Here is an 18,668-nt window from a genome sequence, read left to right on the forward strand (position 1 = left end):
CTAATTTCTTATCATATCTTTGAGTGACCAAAGTGAGTGGCCGGATCACTTTCCTTTTTGTTTGCTTATATTAAATTGAGCAATAATCCCATTCATGACTACTGCTTTCTCATCCCTTTACGTCCAAAATGGCTCAACTAAAATCACTGTTTTTTTTTTTTTGTTGTTGTTGTTTTTTTCTTTAAAAAAAAAAAAAAGTCAGATAGCAACATATCTGCTTAGGGAACACAATTGTCCATTATGTAATACAGAAGTTGAGATGATTGACGCATTCAGAAGACAGCGTGGAAAGATCTGTTTTCATCCCTCTCCTCAGATAATTGATAAATTTATGTGTTCCACCTGTATCCTAACATCATCCTCTCTGTGTTTAAAGCCCCTGTCCTCATATGGATACCACATGTGTTGCACACCAAACTGGTGTTACTTTAACTTGATTATCTTTGTAAAGTTCTTATCTCCACAGAAGACCACATCTAAGGTGTTGGCAGTTAGGGCAGTGATGCATGAAAGGGGGACAGTTCAACCTTTAAACTCAGCCAACTATGCCTTATTAAATTAGAATAAAGTACAAAGTCTGTCCAATTCCACAGCCTATGATCTCTATACTATAAGACCATGCCTTTAGATGGTAAGTGGAATATGTCCAATGAATAACAATAGTGCAAATAATTAAACCTGGATTTTTCTATCTTATAATTTTGAAGAGTGGGAATGGCAATGATTCTCTCCAATTCATTAGACCAAAGGACAAAGAGCTTACTTTCTAGCTAGGAAAGTGGTTGACTATACATCTTAAAACTTGACTTATGGTAATCAAAATGCAATTTTCCATACTGGTAAGTTTAAATGTTACCCTCACTTCAGTAACAGAAGTCTATTTTATTGTGACAAATAAGTATTTTAATTATTTTCAACTTTATAGTATGATTTCTTTGGATTTTTTTCTCATTAACACAGATTTATGACAAAAATACTGAGCTCTAGTAAAATGAGGCCCTTAGATAGAGAAAAATTATGTCAAAGAAAAAATAACCTACAATATGTTGAACCGACTGCTGGGCAACACTCCTTAAATACATAGATTATCAAGACTGAAACAAACCATCTCAAATGAAGAATCCATGCACTGTTGCTGGGTGTGAGAAACTATAGCCACTTTAGGAAAGTCTAGCTGTGTCTTACAAAGTTAAACATACCATCTGAACCAAAATTCTTAATTCTGATTATGACATTTGTGCATGCTCAAAAAAAAAAAAAACCTAAACACACACACGCACACACACATACACACACACACACACACAAAAGAGAGCAAGAGAGAGAGACATACAAGTGTGAGAAATGCTGACAGCATTTGTATTTATAACAGCAACTCTAGAAACTGCACAATCTACTTCCACTGGTGAATAATAGTCAAACCCTGTTACCTCCTAACTATGGATTAATCATCACCAGAGAAAGATGATTCATGATACATGCAACAACTTGAATAAATCTATGTAAAACAAGTTAATCAAAATGTATATTCTATATTCTATCATATATATATACATATATATATACATACATACACTGAGAAAACAAATTTTTGAGGCAGTTCACATCAGTAATCTCCAATATTTATAGCTAGAAAAAGAATGTGACCAAAACAGGATAGAACATAGGAATCTCTGTATGATAGGGTTATTCTATATTATATAATATTATATATCATTCTGTATAGTATTTTACATCATATCACATATGGCAAAACTCATAAAAGTATGCACCAAGATACTCTGTTTGCTATACATTTTTAACAACAATACTAAGATAGCTACAACTTTTAGGTATTAAAGAAACTTTATTCCACTCCATCTTCATTTTAAGCCTTGTACTTTTATATTTTCTACATAAAATTAAGAGGATTTGTGTTTAAATCTAATGTATAATACGTTTATATAAACATGGTATAGTAAAATGAAAATAGATATGATTAATTCACAGAAATTATAAATTTAAGTGATTTTGTTAACATTTTTATTTTTAAAGTTATTTTCTCAGGCATTAGCCAAGATTCTGACAGATAACTTATTTTTTAAATTGAAAATAAAATAAAATTTTTATGTAGTATATTTTGATCAAGATGTCCCCTTCTTGTTCTTCTCTGAGATTCTCCCCATCTCTTCACCCATACAACTCTATTCCTTTCTAACTGTTAAGACACAAACAGACCCTTTGTCCCTGTGCTTTTTCCAATCTTGGTCTCAATATTGGCTTTTTGGAGCGTGGGGCCTATGCTGGGACACTTTGCTCAGCCTTGGTGTAGGGAGGAGGAGACTGGATCTGCCTCTGCTGAATCTACCAGGCTGGGCTAACTCCCCAGGGGAGACCTTGCCTTGGAGGAAATGGAAATGGGGAGTGGATTGGGGGCGGGGCTGGGGCCTGGGAAGAGAGAAGACAGGGTAATCTGTGGCTGATATGTGAAATTAAGTTAATTATAAAATAAAAATATTAAATAAAAAAGAATAAGGACAAACTTTAAAAAAAAAGAAACAAACAGGCCAATAAAAAAAAATAAGCAAAGTAGAATAAAACTAACAAAGAAAAGGGAAAAGAGAAAAGGAAAAAGCACAAGAAACATATGCACACATACAAAACTTATAAAAACACAAAATTGGAAAGTATAATAAGTAAATAAAAGATCCCCTAACAAAGCATTATTAGATAAAAAATATCTGCCCCAAATACTACTGAGCTCACTTTGTGTTAGCCATCAACCTCATTCCTGCTGTGTCTGGGAAGCACTGTTGTCAGATAACCTTTAAACTTTGAATGAAATCTATTTCGTATTCTACCAATGAAAAAATTCCATTAATTACTCATTTGGGGTGGGTGTTTGAAGGTCAGAAGACACCTTACAAGAGTTAGTTCTCTCCACCATTTGGTTTCCAAAAACTGAATTTTGATCATCAGTCTTGGCAGTAATGATGATGAGCCATCTTGTGCCCTCACATTCTTTCTTAAGGTATAAGTATATATTATTGGTTTTTTCTTATTATCTCTTATTGCTAAGTAGGAATGTACAGCAGGAGAAATTCAATGGCGCCTCCTTTAAGAGCATGTGTGTGCTTTTGCTTCCTGTCCAGATTTCCTATTATTCTTGACTTCCACAGTCATAATCCTCTGACTAAATGGCATGCTTCTTTGTTGAGTCTTCCAATCTGAACCCAATTTGACTCTTCAAATTAAAAAAACAGATCTCTTTCTTGGATTCTGGAAACTTCTTAGCCCTCATCTTTGGAATAATTTCTTTCCCACACTCATCTATTTCCCTAAAGAATTGTACTTTGTGTTTACATCATTGTTTTAAGTCCAAGATCCTTGCACAGACATCCATCCTCTTCATGGTGACTGAACTTTTCTAGTTTTTTTGAATAAGCACTTTGTGACTTCAGTTTATCTGATCCCAGTCATAACATCCCATAGTTCAGATCTTGTCCATGTATCCTTGTTCTATGTGTCTCTTAGAGCCCCGACCATGGGAATTTATCTCAACAGTACAAAACATTTATAATAGTTTATATCTCCCTCCTCTATGTGTTTACAGGCCCTGCGGTCCATCTACATCACTTCAGTCCACCAAGATGAGGGGAAATTGACAATGATTGAGATTAGACTCAGAAAGAAAAACGCAGATTGTGGATCACAGATATTTGGATGTTTTATATCTCATTTTATTCTCTACCACCCATTTTTACAAAGTTAGTGTTTTTAATATTTGGAAAGATTATTGTGGAAAGTGCTAAATCAGTAAGTTTTCACTGAATAAAGACGTCTGGAACATTGTGTACTGAATAAAAGAGACATCTTCAAAAGTCTGCTAAGGTTTATGGTAAGACAATTATATTCCTTTTAAAGATGAATCTAACAAATAGACATGATAGGAAGTTGTCAAAGATCCTTTCATCTCCTAAGGTTTGCAATCTAGTATTATAGCTGTTTTAGTGTGTGTGTGTGTGTGTGTGTGTGTGTGTGTGTGTGTGTGTGTTTCTCGAGTAACAGTTTCAACCATTTGGTGTATGAATACCAAAATCCAGGGATATAGTGGCAATAATTACTGAAACAAATAGCAAAAACATCAGAGAATTCATCAGAAAATATTAATGAACTTTTCCCACAAAGAATTACATTTACATTGAAACATAGACTAGTAGAAGGTTGACATTCGGGGGACAAGCTACCATGGTAGACCATACCGGATTAAATGAACAGCAGTAAACACAAAGCCAAAAAGATTTTAATAACAAGAAAGAACTGGTAATGATTGCATCACTCTATGATTATTTTGTATGGTACAGGTCTAAATCAGACTTCATGGGAGTACAATTCAAAATCACTGGCAGAGTTGGGTAATGAAATATGTGTTATGTCACATAAGAGGCTTGGATTTTATTGTGTGTGAAACATAGTTATCATTAAGGGATTTTAGAGGGCAATGATATGATCAAATTGGGGATTTATGTGTTATATTCTTAAAGTAACATGGGGATGTTTTGAAAGAGAAATTTGATGTAACTTCTAGTAAGAATCTGCACAACCTTCACCTGAGTGTGTAGGAAAGAGCTGATGTTTAGGTAACAGATCCAGAAATACTAAGGAAGTGTAACCTCTGACATGAGTGGTCAAAAATGGCTTAGCATACAAAAAATACGAAGGTATTATAAAGGAAATATTTACTTTGGAATATATCGAAAAATGATTCTCTGAGTTTTTAAGTAACGTCTAAAAATTAATACTGTAATAGGAAGAGTGGGATTCTTTGCTTAAGCCTACTGCCAATACATTTATAAGCTGTGTCAAACTTGCCAGAAAGTGCTCAGACCTAGCTCCGACACCACCAAACTGAGGCTACAATACCACATTTGTCTACCCAAGGCAGTCACCTCTTACTATGGGTAGCTTTAAGATTGTAAACCAAATGTGGGTGGTGAGTATAGCTGCTTTCATGCAATCTAGGCAATATCATTTACAGCCACGTCAGCTGCAGACAATATTTAATTGCATCTTCTTTTTGTTGTAACCAAAAAGACCAGGCTTACTTTTTTTCCTGGAAGAAAAAAAGAGTCAAAAGCAAGACATGGAATTTTAAATGCTGCTTTTGTAGTAACATTTTGAGCCATTTCTAGCAGCTGAAAAGCCGATTGGTTGCCTAGAGGGTTATGCTAAGGAAAACAAGACAGAAATCCAAGCTGTAGAATTTGTGAAAACCTTTGTCATAGCGAACAATAGTGAAACCCAACATTGCCTGGAAGGGGAAATTTGAGTCTGCAATCTGTTAGACTTTATGCACTGATAAGCGATAAGACTCTGTGCTGCTGTTTGAAAAGAATACAGTAAACACAATTCCAGACAGCCCTGCCTCAGGCTTAACATGACACTCTTGTGCTCTGTAAGCAAAGAGAAAGGCAGTTCTGGAGCCACTGCAAGCTCCCTTTATTTTCTAGCATTAAAATTGGCCAAGTAATACCTATTAACAGCAAATAAGTCCCCTCTTGTGTTTTTCTGGTTTACATAAATTCTGCTGTCCTGGAAAAGATTTGGCTGCAAGTAAGGATGGCTGTGTTGTAAGGAAATTTTGATGGAGAGTGGGAGATTTTAATTTTTGAACATTATCTCTTCAAAAATAAAGTAATTACATGACAGTAAGAGATTCTGTGTAGAAATTCATTTCCCACAATGAAAAGCTAGTAAGTAATGACTGCATAATTGTTATTGTTAATAACTCTACATCTTTCTTACAGGGTCTTCAAAGGAAGGGGACAGAGAGGTAGCAAAGTGTTTTTTTTTTTTTTATGTTGAGTCAAACATCTAGTGATCTAACACAGAAATTAGCAATATCTGAAGGTAAAGTGATGTGCCTATCCCCAACCCATAAAAATCTATGTGACCATTTATGGTGGCACTTATTTAAACATATCAGAGAATAGTGACTATAGAAAGTTACTAACATATCTTGTAAACTATGAAACTCATATGACATTATATTAACCTGGCATGGGGTTTGAAATGGAAAAACATAATTACTTTCCAGAGTTTGATTCTTAGACAAATTTTATTTTATATTTCTACAAATTGTAAACAAGATATACAACCACACATACACAATGTAAATAAAGACATGTGAGCTGAATTGAAAAAGTGTAGAATTACAATTGTTCTCTTAGTCTAAAATATGTAAGCTTTATTTGTTTTCTCTTTTGTGTTGGCTATAGAGGCATCCCCCACTGACTAAGGGAATCACATTTGATTCTTTGTCATCATCAAAGGGATTTTACAGCTCAATAAGAAAATCCTTTCTGTATTTTTATATAATAATTTGGTTTCCATTTTTATTTAAAATGAGAATTTCTTGCATGTATGTGATACAGTTTGATTAAATATATTACCCTTTCCCTCCCTTCTGATTGCTTACCCTACCATCTCCCTACCACTCCTGCCCACCCCCCCAACACAGATCAAATTTCATGTATTTGTTTTAATGCCCCTTCATGTTTCCTCGTGCGCATGCATGTAGGATCATCTACTAGAGCAGGAATCTCTCTCAAAATCTACCTCCCTGAAAAAAAAAAGAAAAACAAAAAAATGATTCCTCCAGTCAGGTGTCAATAGGTCCTCAGAAATGGATGTGAATTCATGAGCCCTTCTTCCATCCATTATGGAATTTTTCTGCTTTGATCTCATGCAGGTCTAGAAGTCCCAGCTGCTGTCAGTTCCCGTGTGCCACACTCTGTCATGCTCTGCAAATAGTGTTTCGCTGCAGATGCCACTGTCTTCACCTCTTAGAGTCTTTCTCCCAGTGCTCTCTAAAGGTCCCTGAGTGGTAGAGTAGAGGACCTTTGCCAGGCAGTGGGTAGTTGTCTCTTTTAGATCAAGCCCTCTGCCTAATCGTATTCTCTGCATGTTGACCAGTTGTGGGCCTCTGTATTAATCACCATCTGCTGTCAAAGGTGGAGAGATGTATTGTTCTGTGTAGACAGGTGAGAACTTCGGGGCAGTTTATTACTATGTCCTTTAGTGGACAAGTTCTTATGTGTGTTTAGACTCTATAATTTACCCTCAAAGCAAAGGCATGATTGAAAAGAAACATTTATTATTTTATGAAAGCTAAAGACTGACTATACTATTCTAGGAATAATTAAATTACATTTGTCTGAAAGTTACAGAGAGTTGATACTGACTCCTAGTTCTACAAAATTTAGTAGAAAACTGATTCTAATAATTTTCTGGCCTTGTGAAAATTAATTAATATATGATAGATAAAAAACTTTTATCAATGTAATTTCCCTAGTATACAAATAGAAATAACAGTTTTGAGAAATTCCTTTAAGTCACGGAGAAATGCCTATAAAGAAAACACTAACGCAGTCAGAACAAAGCAGAGTTATAAGAAATGGTAGTAGATATTAATGGTTTGCTATCCCCACTGTGAGGAAATATAAAACACTTGTAAATAAACTCTTATTTGACTAGAGCTATTTGAAAGGGAAACACTGTTTTCTTAATCAAATGTCTTTAAAGTGTCCCATTCTGGCAATATTTCTACTATTTGGGACAATTGAACATTAGTGAAAAATGCTATGCCAAGTTAAATTCATAATACAAAAAAAATTCCTTCAGAAGTCATGCAAGATAGTAGAAAGTAAAATAGAAAAATAAAGTCTTCATTCTAAATGCATCCTTAACCTGTCTACTGAAAGAAACAACATGCCTATGAATAAACATAGAAGTAGGAAGACATGAAGGATTGAAGAAATACATACCAGGGACAAGAAGACCGGTTAAGGACATAGGACAATTATACAGAATTGCTGTGGAAGTAAGCAGAAGTGAAATGGGCAGATGACAGGCCAAAGTCTATGATCCCATTTGGCTTTCTGAGGAACTGTTCTCAGTATGATATTATATTGTTCAGTAATAAGAGATACCACTGAGTATGGTGGACCACAGCTTTCATTTCAGGACTGGGGAGGCAGAGCCAGGTGGATCTCTGTGAGTTATCATCTTGAGTTCCATGCCAGCTAGGGCTAAACAGGGAGGCACTGTTACAAAGAGGAGGAAGAGGAGGGAAAGCAAGAAGAAACAAAAAACGAAGAAAAAGAAAGGAAGAGTGGTAAGGAAGGAAGCAAGGAAGGAAGGAAGGAAATGAAGAGAGAGAGAGAGAGGAGAGAGAGAGAGAGAGAGAGAGAGAGAGAGAGAGAGAGAGAGAGAGAGATGCCATATAGCTGGAATGTTTCTCTGATCCCGCCAGGCCCTACAGTCCCATGGCCTACTTATAAAATAATCATTCAGAAGCTTATATTAATTATAACTACTTGGTCATTAGCTCAGGCTTATTACTGACTAACTCTTATAATTAATTTAATTCATAATACTTATTTATGTTTAACCACATGGCTTAGTACCTTTTCTCAGTTCTGCCTTGTCATTTTGTTTTCTCTGTGTCTGGCTGGTGACTCCTGACTCAGCCTTCCTCTTCCCAGAATTCACCTCATCTGCTTACTCCGTCTATACTTCCTGCCTGGCTACTGGCCAATCAGGGTTTTATTATCAACCAATTAGATCAACACATATTCACAGCATACAGAACAACATCCCACAGCAATGTAATATGGACAATATGGACAGGATTAAGACTACACCTTCCATATTAAGACTTGAGATAATTTCTTTTCTTTGGAAGTATTTGCCAGTAGTTGATGTGATTTAGCTAGAGAATAGCATAGCTAAATTTTTACTTAAGAAAATAAAATGAAGGTGTTAAGAGGTTGAAAGGGAAATGCTAAGTATGAGTTGCAGAAAAGGTTAATGTCCTATCAGAATGTATAGGAGAAAAAAGGCACTTTAAAGTGCAAGAAGTGGACTCAATCTGTATTTATGCAGTGTATTTATACAGTATACAGTATATAAGTATAAATATAGCATGCTTAACTCATTTTATATTGCTTAGGTATTTTCAGAGTTAACCACATTGTATTGGACAATCAAGTAGGGGATTTATATCATGGGTTTCCTAGCCCCAATAGATACATCCTTAAAATTTTAATGAAAAATTTTAATAGAAATGTGATATAAAGCAGTCATTAATACATCATTGTTTAATTTATGAGAGTAAATTAAATGGCATTTGAAGAGACATTTATTTTTTATCCAAAAACTTGGATATAAGACATGTAATAATGCCTGCCACTTAAAAAAAAAAAAAGAAAATACTACCAATATAAACCCAAAATTATAAGACACAATTCTCTGTATTAAAATTCAAGTGGATTTTGTCAAAGACTTTTCAGCATCTAGTGAGATGATTATGTGTTTTTTTTTTTTAATTTCTGTTTGTTTATATGGTGGATTACATCGACATATTTTTTCATAAGTTGAACCATCCCTGCATCTCTGGGGGGAGGGTTAGAGAAGAGGGAATGGAGAATGGGGACATGAGAGATCTGGATGGCCAGGTTGAGTGAGGGACAGAGATGGAGAGCAATGAAAGAGATATATTGATAGAGGAAGCCATTATGGAGTTAGCGAGAAACCTGGTCCCAGGGAAAAATCACAGGAATTCTCAAGGATGACCCCATCTAAGACGCCTAGCAATAGTGAAGAGGGTGTTTGAACTGGCCTTCTCCTGTAATCAGAGTGGTGACTCTCCTAATTGTCATCATAGAACCTTCATCCAGTAATTGATGGAAACCAATCCAGAGATCCACAGCCAAGAATTGGGCCAAGCTTCAGAAGTTCAGTTTAAGAGAGGGAGAAATGAGGAACCAGGGGGGGTCAAGATCATGATGGGGAAACCCAGAGACACCTGACTCGAACTCTTGGGAATTCACGGACTCTAGACCAACAGCTGTGGAGTCTGCACAGGACCAACTTTTGCCCTCTGCATGTGAGTGACAGTTGTGTAGCTTGGTCTGTAGTGGGGCCCCTAGCAGTGGGATATAGATCTGTGCCTGGTGCATGAGCTGGCTTTTTGAAATCTATTCCCTATGGTGGAATGCCAACTCAGCCTTGATGCACAGGGTAGGGGGCAGCTTAGTACTGCCTCAATTTGATCTGCCATGAGTTGTTGACTCCCATGGGATGCCTTACACTTTCTGAGGAGTAGATGGGGGGTTGGTAGAAAGGAGGTGGATGAAGGAAACAGGAGGAGATGAGGAAAAGGGAACTATAGTTAGTATATAAAATAAATTAAAAACTTCATAACAAAAAGTTCTGATGGAAGTTTGTTAGTTTCAAAAGTGTGTGTGTGTGTGTGTGTTTTAACAATTATAAAAGTTGTATAAATTAACTGGCCGATTCATTAGTAAAGAGGTTATACATTTACTAAAATTAGGAAGAAATCAACAGGGCAGCTTTAGATTTTCTGGCTTTTATTCTTAATAAAGAAGATTACAGGTCACATTCTGCCACATTTTGAGAAAGAACTATGTATTGATTTCTATGATTGACAGATCTGAAACTAAAGTTGCTACACCCTAACTTTACAGGGAAACACAGGGAAGAGTTGTGGTTTGTTCTCAGTCAAGGACTGATCACACCAGGTGAGCACACAAATTCTAGGACTGTAGTCTGTAGGTAGTCACCACAAGTTAATTTAAAAATACAATTCAATTTTACACCTTGTGTTTAAATATCAGTATCTCTCTAAGTGGTCAAGGAAGCTGAGAGAATCATAAGCCATACTTAAATTTCCAAGGCAGAAGAAACGATAGTAAATGTATTTGCTGATGGAACTTGTTGACAGATCAGTGTAGATGTACCAACTCTTTAAGATATATGAAGGCCCGAAGATGCTTTTATAATTTAAAAACTTTGAATGTGACACTCGTTAATAGAAAATAGAGGAGATGGATCACAGGACCATCATGGTCGAAGTCATTTTCATATGCATAAACCTCCTGAAATTATGCACTTAATTAGTCTGTATGTATCAGCAGAACAAAGGGTTTATTCCATTCTTTGTGCGATTCCTACCGTCAAACATTGAATGGTGAGAGTTAAAGAATTTGTGATAATTTCTGCCATTGAATAAGTCTAAATTTAAACACACTGTCTTTCATTTAATAGCTGAAAAACTTTAAAGACTTATGATTTTGTTCTGTGAGTCTAAGCTTGCGTTTTTCTGCTGTGCAGCAGTGAGAATTCGGGGGTGCTTGGGAAGCACACTTCCAACATTTAGATTAACTCCTAAGGCTTCCAATTAGTATTGAGAGATTATATTATTGTTCTACCCTAGTTAATTTTCACATAAAATATAACTTTTCAGAAAATTGAATCAAATAATAATTGCTACCATCTGTATGTTAGCCTTAATAGAAATATAATTATAGGGGAAAATGAATTACCTACCTTATTAAGTAGCAAAATTCATAAAAATGCTTATTTTAATGCAGTCTTAATGCAGTTCTTAGACACACACACACACACACACACACACACACACACACACATGCTTCAGGGGATTTTAAAGCTGTCTTAGTTATCAGCTTATCCTTGTAAGTTTCTGCTTATCTTATCAAGGAAAGGCATCACGTTTGCTTCCTTCTACTAATAAGGTCTGGGGCAGAGCTTTCCTCTGCAGCTTGGTAATTCCTCTTGCAGACAGAAGCCTTCAGTCGGCTGCTCTTCCCTGCCCTTATCTCTCTACTTAGTTTTGTTCTCAGGGCAACCAGAATGGCAAATCTGTTTTCCTCCATTGCTGGAATTTTCAAATTCAGAGACACTAAAGAAGCGCCCCTTTTCTCTCTCAAAACCTTTATTCCAAGGACATTTAGCTTTCTGTAGGTCTAAATATTTGTGTGGACATATATATTCTAAGGGTAAGTTATGAGTCACCCTTGACTCAAGTACAAATTATGTTTCTGGTACTTTCCTGGAAGACAATCTACAAACAACTTAGGTCTTACTTCCCCCATTTTGTAATCTGGTGATGAAATAAGTGATTCACTGGTAAATTGCAAAAGGCAGAAGAGTAATATGAATACTACTTAACTGCTTATTTTGTTATTACTGCCGTCTCTAATAATAGTGAAAAGTAAGATAATCCATGTAGAATAACCAGAATTAGGGTTAGCATCGTTCTTTTGATTTGTTATCATATTGCTAAAGTGCAAATGTCATCTATTTAGGAATGGTAGCTTTGGAACACAGGTATTATTATTATTTATGTAAGTGTGAGTGATAATTACAAACTGGTTATAGTTTTGTGGAGGTAAGTTAGAACAGTGGATGAGGCTGCAAGTACAAGAAAGTAATTGAGTGTACTTAGACACAAAGGGAAATAAGAAGTCCTGAATTTGCCCTGTTGCAGAGCAGAAGGTTGTATGCTTAGCCATCAGAGTAGAAGGAAATTATTGGGAAGGTAAGCATCCAAGATTGCAAGGCACAGTTAATGCTGTGGGAGCTAGTGTGCAAGCACCATGAGGTAATCCCTAATGAACAGACAACTTGTCAAATCCTTCCTGGAATCCTGCAGCCTGTCACAGACTCCCAGTCTTAAGAGGAATGTGAGAACTCCAAGAGGGTTCAGAGGACAGCCACAAAGATAATGAATTGGTTGTAAAGTAAGACCTACAAGAAAAGGTGAAAAGATCTGGAATTATTCAACTTGGAGGCAAGAACTAAGAAGTTATTTAAATCCACAAGTCAAAAATATATGGTTCCCATCTCCTGTTTCTCCATGAATTAAAAAGGAAGAAATCTGTTCAAATCTCCAGATGAGAAATTTATGGAATTTAAACAATGATTTAAGAAGCAGGTTCATTACACATCATTAAGGATTCTGGAGAGTGGCTTACAAAATGTACATGTTCCTTTAAGTTGTATAATTTATTTATATATTTATTTTAGTTAGCTGTGAATGTGCCGTCTTTGATGAAGAAGAGAAATGGTCTAAATGACCTAATAGGGTCTCCCATGCCTTAAATTTCACAGAAATCCAGAGTTAAGTATTAATAGCCCAGTAAATCATTGCCACATTTTTAGCTCTGCCTCTCACTCATCTACTTCAAGATTGTGGGAGTGAATAGGAAGTTGAGGTGACTTGAATCAAGATGAATCTAGCAGAAGAGGGCTTGGAATAGATAGGCAGAAAGGGGGCAGTTAGAAGTACATCTCAGACAAGTAGACTGGACTTTAAGAGAACAGAGATGTGAAAGGCGTTGTAATATTTCTAGTCAGTGAAACCCAGTCTAGGCATGGCTGGTAAGGGGTGTGCATAGCAAAGCTATGAGTGAGTGGTAGAGGCTGGTGAGACCCGACAACCAGTCACACAGAGATTTGACCTTCATAGAAAAATGGGTCTTCCGGGGCTTTGGTGTGAAGGATTGGAAGGTAACTGAGAGACGTTTTCTCATCAGTGTTCATTACAGGAAACTTAAAACAGCAACATGCATGATGCATCACAGATAAGAGATGCTCCAGGCAGGAAAAGCCTACAGGTGTACACACCCAGATAATTAAGATGAGAGACAGAACAGCTCCAAACTGAGTCCCACAGTGCATAAGAGCATAAGTGTATGTGTGGGAATATTCAGGAAGATTGAGTAAAAAAAAATATTCAGTTTGCTGTATCTATTACTTGGGAACATTGTGGTAACTAGCACAAATAATACTTAAGTGACACAGAAATTCTCTTTTTTAAACAGCAAAAGTATGAATGAAGAATTCCATTAGATATTAAGGTTATCAAAATGATTGTCAATACGTAAGCAGACATCCTGCTTTTCTGGAGACAGCCTCATTTGACATTTGCTCTCCTCATGCTCTGATGAATGAAGAGGTAAATAAAGTATGTTGTATTTATGTACTAGGATATTTTTTAACCTTACCAAGAAAGGGTTTTCTGACATATAAGATACAAGGAACCTTAAAGACATCACACAACATGAAATAAACCACTACAAGATACTGTATGGTTTCACTTATTTGTGTTATTTGAAGGACCAAATTGTCAAAGACAATTCCTGGCGTGTGGCAGGAAGCTAGGAAGATAGAGAGCTAGTTATTGGATTTTTCGATGGAAGCGTGAAGATTTAGATGGAAAATCTGGAGATTGGCTGTAAATCATGTGAAAACACACACTATCATTGCACTACATACTTTAAAGTTCTTAAAGTGATTAAAGTTTATGTATGTTTTATCACCATTACTTGTTAAAGGCCTTTGAAGGCGATGGCATTTAGTCATAACCTGAAATTCTCCTTTCAATGTGAAATGAAAACAATGCAGGGTCCTATGTATGCGGGTAGTTTACCAAGTCTCTGTATTTTTGCTGCAATTCTTATGGTTAGGTTAACAGTACCCAACGTTTTCTCTTTGATGTTCAAATGACATATAATGCCCAGTGAGGTTCAAGAGTAATTGCATGTTGGTATCATTTTCTGTAATCAGGACTCTTGGCTGGGAAAGGAATTTTTTTCTCCTTTAAAGAATGAGGAGAACAACAGTAAAACAGGACTACCCTACTTAAGCCAGAGCACATGAGCTTTATCTCAGGAATAAGCCACCTGACTCTCCGGGTGATAAACTCAGGCAAAGCACATTAAATCCGTAGGATGTTTGTTCTATCAGTCTGTAAAGCAATATCAAGGCGAGGCATCAGGTCCCTGGACACCCAGGAGACACAGCACTCAGCTTGACGAGGGGCAGTTGATGAATTTCTGTTTGCAAGACATAATGGCCAAACTTTCTCAGGTGATCTTGACAGTCTTCATTTCATGAGGCATTCACTGTTTTGGTTAAGTCCAAAAGTGGACTAGGTGGTGAATCTCCAGGATTCCCAGTTGTTAAATTATCCCTTTAGTCAAGTGGTTTTGATGACTGTTGGAATTCCACTAGTCTCCCCCAGGTACCAGCTGTTTTCCTTTTATCATTGTTTGCTTGCTAGAGAGGGCTCAGGTGGACAAAGAAGGCTTCCGTTAGGTGTAAAGCCAACACACAGTATTAACATATTCCTAACCACATTAAAGAAATAATTAGAAGATACTCAAATATGATAAAATTTTAACTTACATACTAATGTTAATTTCACATATTCTTGTTATTGTGAAGTTAAAGTATATGCTTTAAAGGTAAGCTCGGTGGAATTTCCCCCAGAGAGAGACATTTAAGTGAGTTATAATATTTCTTTATCTTTGTATCTGTGGGTTATGGCATGTAATATTTTAATATACTGTATTCCAACATATTTGATATAATTATCTTAATGTCATCATTTTTAATCACTTTCCCCTACTATACAGACCATTTGCTTGAAACTGGCATAAGAGTAAAGATTGAGTTTTAGGATCCATTTCTCTCTCTCTCTCCTCTCTCTCTCTTGTTTTTTTTTTTTTTTTTTTTTTTTTTTTTTTTTGAGACAGGGTTTCTCTATGTAGCTTTGTGCCTTTCCTGGATCTCACTTTGTAGACCAGGCTGGTTTGAACTCACAAAAATCTGTCTACCTCTGCCTCCTGAGTGCTGGGATTAAAGGTATGCACCACCACCGCCCAGCTCCATTTTTCAACATATTAAACAGCTAGATAGCTTTATAAAGCAGCTCTCCTAACAGTTTAATCTGCTAAAGCATTGCCTTTTGCTTGCACGATCTGGGTTTTAGTCCTTGCTTCAAAATTATTGATTCTGTAATTCAATTTTACTAATGATCTGCTGCTTCCTTCTAAGTAAGAATTGCCACATTTAAAGGCATCTTCCAGGTAAGATTCTATGTTGTTTACAAAACACCGAGACTTCTGAGAAGCCCCAAACTAATTAACTACAGAATTTACTCTCCCATCACTTGGCTACTTGACAAGATAACTCTCCATCAGCTACAAGTTCAAAATTCTGGGTTTGTCATTGTGTGGAACACACTCCTTACTTAAAAACGTTTGAATATTTGTCAAAGGCTGTTGTTTTCTCTTTATGTTTTGTTTTGTTTTTTCAAATATTTCTTGCCTTCCTCTTTTTGTTTCTTTTTTTAAGCTTTCTTCTTTAGGTGTAAGAGAACCAAAGACAGTTGAAGAGGAAGACAGAAATACATTCTCCCTCATTAGACCGGGAAATTTTCTGACTATGCTAGTGGCCTGTAAGCAAAACATGACATCTTCACATTTTTTCTCTCAAATGCAGGAGAGGGATAGGTCTAATGTCTGTAGGAAAGGTCTCAGGAAGAACTTGCTAAATCCAATTTATACTGTTTGCATATCACTGTTTGGCTCCATCTTAATTTGTGGATTTAAAGTACATTGCTGATCAGTTCACCATTATTTTTCCAAGTAAAATTTTGAATCTTCTTCCAACAAAAGGATATTTCTGGATCCAGTCTTCCAAAGGCCATACTAAACTCTTTAGTAAAATTTTGTCTTTACTTGTAATGATTAAAAAATATCTATACTTAATCATTTAATTTCTGGGGTATTTTTGAGAACTTCATACATAAATACAGTACTAAACTCTTTAGTAAAATTTTGTCTTTACTTGTAAGGATTAAAAAATATCTATAATTAATTATTTAATTTCTGGGGAGTTTTTGAGAACTTCATACATAAATACAGTATTTATATCAATTTAACCTCTTCTGCCTTCTCGTTCCACTTCAATTATGACCTTCTCCTCTTCCCTTTGATTATTTTTGTTATAATTGGGGCAAGAGTTACCTTGAATAAGCTTATTACAGGAAAGGTAGGAAGGCCGGGACAGTCTGCAAACATGCTGTAGGATCCTATGAAAGATCAAAGTCCCAATGGCCAGCCCCTTAAGGAAAACCGAGTCCTTCTCCCCCTGTACCCCCACCAGAGGCCACCAAAGAAAGATGCTATGGATGGACACTGGCCCACAGGGTGTGGGAAGGAGGATAGAGAAGGAAAGGATTTGGGGCAGAGAAAGAAGAGAGCATTTTTTAGGCAGAAGAGCTACAGTCAAGGTGTAGTTGGAAGACAGACTAAGAAAATGTTCCACCCAGAATCATTTCTAAAGAGGAAGCAGGCTAATAATCATGTTTAACCTCTGCATAGGTTCTGACTTGCAGAGTGGAGATGAAAAATTGTTTTGGCTTTGAAAATTTACTTCTTTTTAAAAGGGTTCTCTGCCCTCCCTCACTATCTCTCTCTCTCTCTCTTTCTTTTCTTTTTTTTTCTTTCTTCTCTGTGTGTGTGTGTGTGTGTGTGTGTGTGTGTGTGATAGGGAGAGAGTTGTTTAGTATTTCCATATGTGTGTGTATATACCATACTGTGTCAAGAGGTAATGGAACAATTTGTTATATTTTTGAGAATTTAAATTTTTTCTCTTTTATTCTTTTTATCATTATTATTAAGAGATTTTCTATTCATTTTATATACCAACCACAGATTCCCCTCACTTCCTTCCTCCTGCCCCCCAGCCTTCCCCCACAACCCCACCCACTCCCTCCTCATCCAAGGCAAGGTCTCCCATGGGGAGTCAGCAGAGCCTGGCACGCTCAGCTGAGGCAGGTCCAAGCCCCTCCACCCTGCACCAAGGCTGCACAAAGTGTCCCACCATAAACTAGGCCCCAAAAGCCAGCTCATGAACCAGGGATGGGTCCCGATTTTAAATTTTGACTCTTTACAGATTAGATGCTATAAATATGTATTGAAATATCTCACAGTGCCATCAATATATGCCATCCTGCTTCTGTGTGTCAATCAAATAACCTTAAATAAAAAATACAAGGAAGGAACGTGGCAAAATAGCTACATTATTATATACTTGAAAATAGCTTTCTATGATCTACATAGAAATCTCTAATCCTACCACGTAGTAGTTAATGGTCACATATCAAAAAAAAAAAAAAAAAAAGGTGAACTTGCAGTAGCATGTAGACCAGTGTTAATTATTGCTAATAAGGGAAAAATACAAAAGTAAACAGAAATCTTCACTTTGATTTCCAGCCTAAGAAATGGACAAAGAAAGGTAATCCTGTTATACTGTTGTCCTAGGATGTAACTTTTTATAATGGCAATTCTAATGTATGTTGAAGCAGACATGTTATGCCTACATAAAACTTTTGAGATTTTAATTTAAGGAATTTAATTAAATAGAGAAAATCATTTTGTTAGGGATATCCACACACAATGCAAAAGCAAGATATTTTGAAACCTATTTACATACATAGGACACTACAAACAATTAAAAGTTTAAGTTAATAACAGTAGGCACAATCTATGGACCATACTTTTTAAAGTTTTCAAAGCTAGTTCATAAAGTTTCAGTACTGACTTTGAATAAAAGCCAAAGAGATGAAAATGCTTATACTTGTTTTGTTTTAGCATTATTGGTCATTTAAATTTTTATTCGTGATTTTCAGAAGTTTCTAAATTTTCCAAGCATGTTGTCTATTGCTTGTTTACTTGAAAGATGAACAAAACATGAAATAACATCTCTCTGTGTAAACATCAAGTAGGCACACTTGTTAGATACTTGTCAGAAACAGCTGTGCAGAGTTCTCTTCCCTTTCGATTATGTACAGCATGGGCCAGGCTGATTTCTTCTTTTAGTGTTAATGGCTTTCTCATATATAATACACATGCATAATTATATAAGTTTGTACTTGCATATGTATGTGTAATGTAGTGCATGTTTGTACAGATATATATACATATAAATATCTACAGATGTGTGTGTTTACA

This window comes from Peromyscus leucopus, chromosome 11, assembly GCF_004664715.2.
Source record: "Peromyscus leucopus breed LL Stock chromosome 11, UCI_PerLeu_2.1, whole genome shotgun sequence".
NCBI classification, from domain to species: domain Eukaryota; kingdom Metazoa; phylum Chordata; class Mammalia; order Rodentia; family Cricetidae; genus Peromyscus; species Peromyscus leucopus.